Source organism: Nannospalax galili, unplaced genomic scaffold, assembly GCF_000622305.1.
Source record: "Nannospalax galili isolate Female #2095 unplaced genomic scaffold, S.galili_v1.0 scaffold397, whole genome shotgun sequence".
Lineage (NCBI taxonomy): Eukaryota > Metazoa > Chordata > Mammalia > Rodentia > Spalacidae > Nannospalax > Nannospalax galili.
In genome coordinates this window covers 405,590-416,150 of record NW_008341879.1, presented here as the reverse complement: position 1 = coordinate 416,150, position 10,561 = coordinate 405,590, and the positions used below count along the sequence as shown (strand labels likewise).

Here is a 10,561-nt window from a genome sequence, read left to right as displayed (position 1 = left end):
TGTGTAGGTCTTATAATTTTTAAAGTCCAGTGTGCTTACTTGTTAAAATGGAATAAATAATAAATGTCTTCCTTAATGTTGATTGCAGGTAATAGGAACCATCTTTAGACAAATGCAGGAAAAAATAAGGAATTTACTTAGAAATGTGGATGTTTACTGGGGAAAGAAGAAAGACTTCAGGAAATGCCTAGAAACAAAAATAATAATACAAAACATTTCCTGTTTCTTTCTTGGTCTTCTCTTCTCTGCTCTTTGGCAAACCAACCTTCACTACCTTTCTCCATATAGCAGGAGGCTTCAGAAGGGGACAAAGACACATTATACAGCTTTCTGGGAGCATGTTTCAACATCAGATGAATTTGTTAGTAGTTACTTCTCATTCTTTCTTTCTTTCTTTCTTTTTAAATTTCAGACTCTGGCTATGTGTCCAAAGCTGCCCTTGTACTTGCTATGTAGCCAGGCTACATGTGTAGAAGGACCAAACTCAAGAACCTGATTCCAGGGCTAGAGAAATGGCTCAGCAGTCAAGACCAATGACTGCTCTTGCAGAGGCTAGGTGCTCTTGCAAAGGACCCAGTATTGGTTCCCAGTACCCCCCTGGTGGCTACAATGGTCTATAACTCCAGTTCCAGAGGATCTGACACTCTTTTCTGACTTCTGTAGGCACTGCATGACACAGGTGCACTCATATCCATGCAGGCAAAGCACTCATATGCAAAACTAAATAAAGCAAATATTTTTTAAAGGACAATCAAGTTCTTGAAAAAATGAAAAAATAACCTGCTGCCTCAACATCCTAAGTCCTGTGATTACAAGGGAATGCCTCCACACCCAACAACCTCACTTTTTTAAAAAGTATTTTTCTGCCAGGTGTGGGTGGCACATGCCTTTAAAATTCCAGTACTTGGGAGGCAGAAGCAGGTGGGACTCTGTGAGTTCAAGGCCAGCCTGGTCTGCACAGTGAGTTCCAGGCCAGCTGGGCCTACAGGGAGACCCTGTCTCAAAACAAAAAACAAAACAAAATAAACAAACAAAAACCTTATTTTTCTTTACAGCTGAGTAGAACTCCATTATGTGAATGGCGTACCACATTTTCATCACCTACTCATCAGTTGAGAGACACTTAGGTTGCTTCCATCCCTTAGCTATTGTGAAAAGAACAGCAACAAACATGTATCTCTGCAGTAGGATGAGTCCGTTGGGTTTATTCCAAGGAGTGGTCTAACTGGGTCATATGGTAGGTTCACTTTTAGTTTTTTAAGAGTTCTTCACACTGCTTTCCACAGGGGTTGCACAGGCTTTCAGTCTTACTAACATTGAATTGAAATCTCATCAACAATGAATGAGAGTTCCCCTTTCCCCACATCCTCTCCAGCATTTGGTATCATTTGTTCTCTTGATCTTTGCCTGTCTGATTTGGGTAAGTTAAACTCTTAAAGTGGTTTAATTTGCATTTCCCTAATTACTAATGATGTTGAACACATTTTAGGGTGTTTCTTCTTAGCCATCTTTCTTCTTTTAAAAATATTTTATTTATTATTTTTATTTTATGTGTATGCGTGTATTGCCTGCGTGTAGGTAAGTGCACCCGTGCCATGCAATTCCCATGGAGGCCAGAAGAGGCTGTCTGATCCCCTGGAACTGGAGTAACAGACAGTTGTTAGCTGCCATGTGGGTGCTGGGATTCTAATCTGGGTCTTCTGCAAGAACAGTCAGTGTTCTTAACCGCTGAGCCATCTCTCCAGCCCAGCATCTTTCTTTAAAGAACTCTGTTCGGATCCATAGCCCATCTTTTAATTGGGTCATTTGGTTTTCTTTCTTTCTTTCTTTCTTTCTTTCTTTCTTTCTTTCTTTCTTTCTTTCTTTTTTGAGTTATTTATATATTCTAGATGTTAAACCTCTGTCAGATGTTTCACTGGTGAAGATTTTCTCCCATTTTGTGGGTTTCCTCTTCACTTCCATGGTTGTTTCAAGGGCGATATGAGGGGAAATGGGAGTACTTTAACTGGGGAGAGAGGAAGGAGGGTTAGACAGGGGAGAGAAAGGAGAAATACATACTGCCTAGCTGATGTGAAAAGCAAGAAGGAAACATATTAGTTCAAAAACGTACTGAAAAACTACACATAAAATATCTCTATATGAGTCCATGTATCTAACTGAAGGCTGTATAACAAGAAACAGTGCCAGACAGGCAAAGCCTCCCTTCAAGTTGTTGGCCAAGGCAGTCCAAGAGACTCCCAAAGTCATGCAGGCTATTGCCACAGGCCTTGATTGTCTCCCAGAACTTGAAGGTAAGACCCTATTGCTCAAGTCAGGGTATGCTTTGGACACAGGACTTGGTGCAATGGAGCTGTAATTGACCTGGAAGTCACTTCCCTGAAGACTAGCTCTCATAGTTTTGGAGAACACTATGCAAGCTACTAAGGGAGAACATTAATCGATTGTCCAACCCCACGTTTAGGACCTAATAACCACAACAATGACAGATGTATCAAGCTATATTGGGACAGTAGTGGCACTTTTATTTGGAGATAATCAAGTTACCTAATTGGACTTAAAGTTCACTCAGTGGGAGGGAACACATGTGGTACTGTAAACATGGCCAAATACACATGGCTGGAGAACTCATAGATCTTAGAGAAAACCTCAAGACTGTCACATTCTTAGACAAATGTAATTTCCTACTATGTGCTAAATATGGAACCTTTACAGACAAGTATCCCAGTCACCACTTATCAAAGAAGCTTCTTTTGCAACAGATGGAGACTATTACAGAGTCCCACAACTGGTCACACACAGAGATTAGGTATCTGTGAAATGCCCAATACTAAGTGATGCAACAACAATGGAACCTCTGCACCTAAGGCTTATGGAACATAGTGGAACAAGGGGTAGAGACAATACTGATGCATCTCTCAATCTCGAACTTTCATGCAACAGAAGGCAATGAACAGAAAGGGCCACAAAAAGCCAAAGTGTAGCGAATAGAAGTCTACACTGTAGGGTGTAGGTCCTTGGACAGGACTCCTGTATTCACCCACCTAGGGCTCAGGGACTGTTGTGGAAGAGGGAGCAGAAAGAGTATAAGAGCCAGGGGAGGAGGTACATGACCATATGGAAAGAGAGTCTTACAAGCTCCTGGGACCTTGCTCATATGAACTTACAGTAATGCTAACAGCATGCACAAGACACAGGCAAACTTAAGCAGATAGAAACGAAGCATAGAACTATGGAAATGGACAGTGGGCTCCAATCTTAGCTGAAGAACTATTGGGAAGATGATTACTGCTGTGTGAGGAAGAGCTGATCTTCTTTAAGGGAGTGACTCTAGATAGGCTGACTAGACCCCAGTGGATGAAGTTGCACTAGCTAGGGACGTCTGAGTATACTAACTTGACAAGATAGACCTTAACATAAATGACAGGATGCATGAAATTCACTGGTGGGGGATCATTATGGAAGGGTGCCAGTGGGGACTGGGACATAAAGATGATTAAGATGTTTTAAATTAAATACACAAAAATTCAATAAAAATATACAAAACATTTTTATTGAATTTTTTGAGAATTTCATCAATGTTATTTTGATCATATTCAGAACACCTCCCCTATCTTCAACTCTTTTTACTGGCCACTCCCCCCACACAATTTCATGTCCTTTATCACTATTTTTGAAGGTCCACTGAGTCTAATTTTTGTCCCCCAATGCCCTTTGGTGTGAGTCCATTCCTAGAGCCTAGTCAACCTGCCCAGCATTAAGAAAACTGACTCGTCCTCTCCCAGCAGCTAGCAGTTGCCTCTAGCCCCTTAACTAGGGTTAGGGCTTCTTACCTATCCCTCCGCTCCATGCTGTGATTTTGTCTGGTTTGAGCTTGTGTGAGTTTTGTGCATGCTGTCACAATTGCTGTGAATTCATGTAAGTAACTTCCCTGCTTCTTGGAAAATCCAAGACCTCTTACTCTTACAATCTTTCTAACCCCTCTTCCACAATGATCCCTGAGCTTTGAGAAGTAAGTGTTTGATATAGATGGCCCACTCAGGACTAAGAACTCTACAGCCTCTTATTTTCTAAACATTGGCCAATTGTGGGTGTCTGTTTAATTACCATCTGTTGCAAGATGACTCTTCTCTAGTGAGAACTGAGAGATGCATTAATTATGGGTTTAATTGTCATCAGGAGTTGCTTTAATACTAAGTCCATTGCCAGGACGGTGGTGCATGCCTTTAATTCCAGAACCTAGGAGTCAGAGGCAGGCAGATCACTATTAGTTTGAGGCCAGTCTGGTCTACCGTGGTAGAGCGCTTGCCTAGCAAGCACAAGGCCCAAAAAAAAAAAAAAAAAAAAAAAAAAAAAAAAAAGACAAAAAATATACTATTTCCTACAGAAAGACTCATTTTTAATGCTATTAACACTTAGATGTCTGCACATGCATCTCTAATCCCTGTGTATCTGATTGTTACTAGTCACAGTTGGTTACACTCAGATCTTTGGCACCTGAGTATGGATATAAAGTCATCAGGTATATTTCAATGGTAATGTTTATCACCTCTACTAATTAACATGAAGTAAATTTTTATGCTTCCTACTCAAATATAACTCATTTTTTAATTTGTTGATTTTTAAAAAATGAAATGGAGATCTTTTTAAAGGTTAAAAACTCATTCAATTTTATGTCTTACAGGGTTTATACTGAGTTCATTATTGTATAACTGTATTAATTCAACTGTGGACCTAAAAATGTAAAGCCACTTTTGAAAGAGATGTATCTTTGCTCTGGAAATTGTTATTGAATATATTAAAGCTGTAATGAAATGCTACTTTTAATCATGTGGTTATTAAATAAATAAATAAATAAGTAAATGACAAAAAATTACTATGTCCATTTAGCATAACAGTAGTAGATTCTCCCCTATGGCCTGTAACTTGTCTAGCCACAGATTCCTTGACCTGATACCAATGCCACATATGGGCTCCATCTTGTGAAGCAGGCCTTAAATCCAATCAGAGACTGGTTTGTTACTCCCAAAGCATTTGTACCACCATTGCACCAGTGGGCAGATCTTGCATACCATATCCTAGTTTGCAGGATTCACTGTTGCGAAGTGATGATGACTTTTCCCTTCCATATCACTGATAGCACCTTCCAGCACTGTGAAAGCTAGCCTGCAGTGATGAAGCTTTGAGGTCAGTACCGGCGTGATTTCTGCTTGCTTGTTCTATGATTCGCATATGTAGTGTCTTCAGCAGTACAATCTCACTCTTTTAGGGATTAAATGAGATAACGTATGTGAATGTTTAGACTGACGACATACAGTAAGTATTGAGTAAAATAGTTATTACTAAAGATCCATATTCCCTTATTCTCAATTTTCTCTCTCTTTTTTTCATTTGTCTGAGAGTGTCTCACTCTATAGACAAGACAGCTTTCAAACACTTGGTAATCCTCCTGCCTCTGCATCCTGAGTGTGGGAATTAGAGACATGAACCAATACTACCAACTATACTCAATTTTCAAACCAAGAACTTAGAAAACTGAAAATATTTGCAAGTTTTTAGGCAAGTCATTTGGTGTCATAACTTAGCTTGAGCAGAGCACGGGGTTATATATCTGTAACACTGGCACTGGATGACTGGGAATTACAGGCCCGCCGGGGAGAGAGAGAGAGAGAGAGAGAGAGAGAGAGAGAGAGAGAGAGATCCTGTCTCAAAAACCCAAAAGAAAAAGAAAAGAAAATCTTAACCAGAATTGAGTTGATGCAACGGAGACTATCAGTTTGTGTGAATACGCACATGATTTTTCTGCAGATATAGTATGTTGGACTATGGTGTGGGGCTCGGTTACCACTGTGGATGCTATGAAATATACGGTGTATGCACTTAACTCCCCATCCTGAATTCTTAATATATGTGGTTTCTAGGATTTTTGAATAGAGAAGTGGTTATATTATTAATATTGCAACTAGTATTTTTTTAATTATAGCTTAAACTTTTGGATGTTAATATCTATGGGGTGCTAAAGTCAATATATGAATATCTTTAGCATACTAAAACTCAGTTTCAAAATGATTCTAAGTGTCCTTTCCTGAATAGTAAGTGTCATTTTATTTAACAGGAGCAATAATAACAAAACAATGCAATTATAACCAGTTTTCCCAGTAGCCCAAGAAGAGGTCTTTGTTTATTCATTCGTTTACCTTTGCATTCATCTACTCAATAAACTTTCAACCCAGCACCCACTATGCATGCATACCATGTTAGGTCCATGATGCAGCCGTTGTACTAACAACCAGTGCTGTCTAGTTTGTTTCCTTCTTCTCAAAGTTACTACTAGCAAGCACACAGAGTAAAGACTCGTGAAAGAAAAGGATTAGTGTTTGGTCTCCTACAGAGAGCTATTTCCAGCCATTTGGACAGTGGACTCTTGAACTTTTGTGGCTCTCCTTCAGGTTGGACATGGATATACAGGACTGGACTTGTACAGCTGAATATTCCATGCTTGCTGTCTAGAAATCTGGTTCCCAAGCCCAATTATCTGGCAAAGGGAATCACACTGAATGGATTTTGACCTAATTGTGTCTGTTGGATGTAATATTCATATCTTCCCAGAGGCTCTGCCCTAGAGTATTACCTATGCAGCCAGCTCCATTTTTTTAAGTGATTTCCAGTATGAAGCAGTGTCCTTGACCTGATCGATGTGTTTGCTGTGAGGTCCATGTCATTTTATTCCTCTGTTCTGAAACACTCCATTCTGGTGTTTCAGAGCTTGTTATACTCAAGGTAGCAGGTAGAGCTGGGAGACCTGAATTCCTCTGTCAAAAATAAGCACATGGCTCATTTGAGACTGTCCATACAAGTCAGGTCCAAATTTGCTTTCCAGATGATAGAACTAAGTTATTATGATCTATTATTTGTCCCCTACCAGACTCACATTGAAATTCAATTGTCATTGTAATAGCTATTAAGAATGGGGTTTGTAAATCATGGTAGTGCATGCCTGTAATCCTGGTACTCAGGAGGATGAGGCAAGATAATCATTAGCTTATAGTCAGTCTGGGCTACATGGTGATACTATCTCAAAGAGTGTGAGAGCAATAGTGAGATGGGAGAGAGAGAGAGAGAGAGAGAGAGAGAGAGAGAGAGAGAGAGAACTTTTAAAGGATAATTTAGGCCATGAAGACTTGCCTTCAAAAATATGCTATTAACATTATTTTTGCTTTCTTAAAAAAGAAGACTGAAGGGAAGGAGGGCTATACAAAGAGCTATGGGACTAAAGGGAAAAAATTCTCCAGATACACAGTAAAAAAGCCTTAAGCACAGAAGGAACCCTACAGGGATGGAAGAATGCCCTTCCAGAAGCAATACAGTTGTTAAATGAAAATCTCAGTGCCAGAGGTGGGTTGCTCCCCTATGAGCTCTTGGCCCAAGGGGCCCTGGAGGTCCCTAAAACAATAAAGGCCATTGCCAATAATGTTGGTTGTACACAGAAGTGGATGGAAGGACCTGTTGCTGAAGACAATGATGTGAGAGCAGGAGAGGGAGAAATCAAGCTTGGACTAAGCTGGAAATTTCCTGCCACTGGGTGGGTGGCTTTCATAGTGCCAAAAGGAGATATGCAGATGACTGGCAGAGAATCATCTCCTATAATTCTGCTCAACTACATAACCTGAGTGTTGCACTATCAACATATCAAACAAGATGTTCCTGTTGGTGCAATAGTGGAGTGTCTACTATATGTACAACCAGCAAATTTTTGATTGGATAAAATGCCTGCTTCTAGGGGTGGAACACACATCTTGTACTGTAGACCAGATCAACCCCCTGTGGCAGGGGAGAATACAGGCCCCAGTGGGAAGTTACTGCAGTTGTTTTGTTAGATGGATGTGATGCACCTGCTAAAGTACCATCAAGCATTTGTGTTTACACCCATAGGTTATTCTAGCAGCCACTGTTTAGATGTTCTTGCTTGTTGATGTTTGTGCTTTTATAATAGATGGAATCCCACTGAAATGGGCCAACAGCCCATGGAAAACTGATGTTGCAGAGACCTGAAAATTGAGTTTCTTGTCACAGTAGGAGGAAGATCATCCCACACCTACCACCTCCTCCAAGGCTCAGGGACTTTTGAAGAAGAGGTTGGTGGAAAGAATGTAAGAGCCAGAGGAAGGGGTGGAGTGTTAACTGGAAGTGCCCTCCAACCACTATGACAGCAAGCTATAGTCACACCTCCTTCCCACACTCATCAAGGAGTCAAGGAGGGAATCAGTTACCCCTCCCACCCAATTAGTCAACCTTAGCTGCATGTGGGGGAGGGGCTAAAGATATATAAGCCAAGAATTTCAGGAGGCATGCCTCTCACCATTTTCTGCCACTGTCAGAAAGTCACAGGATCGATATTTTAGTGTGGACTTTCCAGTGCACTTGTAAAATGGGGGGCAGGGGGTGCTTACTCCTCTGTAAATAACCCCCACCTTATGCGCTCTTAAAAGAAATGCTAAGTGTTTCCATAGATAGGTGAGAGGGATCTGACTAAACCACAAGTGGATGGACTTGCACTGGGAAATGTCTAGGAACACTGAATTGACACAGTGGGCCTTAACTCCCAGGACAGAGTATATGGGTTCCAGTGGGGGAGCGGGGTTATTGTAGGGTACTGGTGGGGACAGAGCTATAGAGATGATTCAGACTGTTTGAGATATTCTGTATGAAATACAACAAAATTTAATAAAAACAGATACCCCCCAAAGAAGACTGAAGCCTCTTTCATCTCTCTAGTACCCTCTCTTTGTCCTTATACCATAGGATGCCTTAAGCCCTATTATAATGTTACAGAAAGATTCTTTTTTTGTTTCTTTAGAAAAATAAGACTTTCTTGTTGTGCTCCAGTGTCCCTGACACCCTCTCCATCACAGTTTTAAAAGTTTTGAGCAATTTGGTTTGTCTGAGTCCGGCTGGGTGTCCAGATCCTGCTGTCCTTAGAGCTAGAGGCACCATAGAGGTGAGTGTCCACCCAACTAGGGTCCCACAGGTTCATGTCTGGGCCCACAGGGCTCACCATGTGGACCCTGAGTGCAGCAGGTTCAGGGGCAGGGGCAGGTGCCAGGCCTAGGATGCCATCGGTCTGGGAGTAAACACTGCTGACAGGCACCATGGTCTTGGCCTTGTCTGGTGGCTGGCCACCATGAACCTTGTAGCACAAAAGCAGCATGAAGATGAAGACCCATACAGAGGACACTATGACACATCCCAGGGCAATGATCATGGTGCCACCCTGGAAGGGTGCATGGGGCACAGCTCACAGTCTCAGTGCAGGCTCTGTAGAGAAGCTGGAGCAGCCTATAAGTCATGTGGCTGTCAGTCTGGTGGCACTGTACTCATAGACAGCAAGCACACACAGATCACAGGTACCCCCTGATGCCAAGTCTGTCAACAGGAACAAATGACTGACTGTCCATTGGAATCATCCTCTAGACAGGGAGGTCATCCAATTATACTGAATCTGGTACTTGCGGATGCTGGGGATAAACCACTGATCTGGCCACTGGATAAGAGCAGCTGGGGCTCCATTCTCAGTCACTTGGATGCCACAATCAGTAGGGGCCATGGTGTCTGTCACTTTGGTGGAGGACGAGGCAGTGGAAGGTGGTGTGAAGGCCCCAGGATCCCCATCCCACTGGGGGTGCTATTGACTAGCTGTGGGGGTGATAGAGGAGGACTCAGGGTCAGCTCAACAGCAACTGTGATCTCATCAGTGGCATTGATTGCAATGCAAGTAAAGATTCTGTAATCTCCAGGCTTGGTGACCAGCAGCTCTAATGTTCCATTAGGAAAGGCACAAGCACCCCTGGAACTGTCCAGCAGCCAGCACTGGGGTGACACCCAAAGCACTCAGGGGTCTGGGCCCCTTACTCCCTGGCAGCCCAGGGCAGCTGGTCGACCAGCAGGCACTGCCAGAGATGGCATAGGGTGGGTTACCACTGGTGGTTCACACGCAAATTCTTCCTCACCCACAGCCCAGAAATAGTGGCTGCCCAGAGCAGATGGCAAAGCACAGGCTTTGAGGTCATTCTCTCAAACCAGGCATCGTAGCCACACCAGCTCACAGTTGCAATTCAGTGTGTTCCTCCCAAATGCCATCTAGGTGCGGCGTGTGCAAGGCACAAAGGTCGGCAAAGCCAGCTGCCAAATGGTGGATGGTGTTTCAAGACAGGCTCAGTTGCAGCAGACCTGTCATGTTGGCCAGATGTCGACTATAGGTGCCATGAAGTTGTCTGCCAGGAGCAGCTCAGCGCCGGTGATCCAGGGAGGGTGGCACCAACAGGAGGGCAACCCCTGGGCACAGCACACCTAGGGGTAGTGACTAGGTCTGGCAGTGGAGCCGCAAGGACAGGGGCTGGATACGGCTGGCTGGGGGAGGAGACGAGGCAGGGGCCAGCGGTAGCAGGCAAAGAAGCAAGGGGAGGACAGCCATTGCAGGCAGGGTGGCCTGAGCTAGAAACCACCCGGGGAGCTCCAAGAGTCAGAGGTCAGAACTCTGGGGAGGGCATCTGGACACGCCTTCCTT

The 10,561-nt window shown here is 43.0% G+C and overlaps 1 pseudogene; it reads right to left on the bottom strand.

Moving 5' to 3' along the window:
- Positions 1 to 8,911: 8,911 nt before the first annotated feature.
- LOC103737753 lies at positions 8,912 to 10,134 on the bottom strand (annotated as a pseudogene).
- Between the last annotated feature and the right edge of the window lie 427 nt (positions 10,135 to 10,561).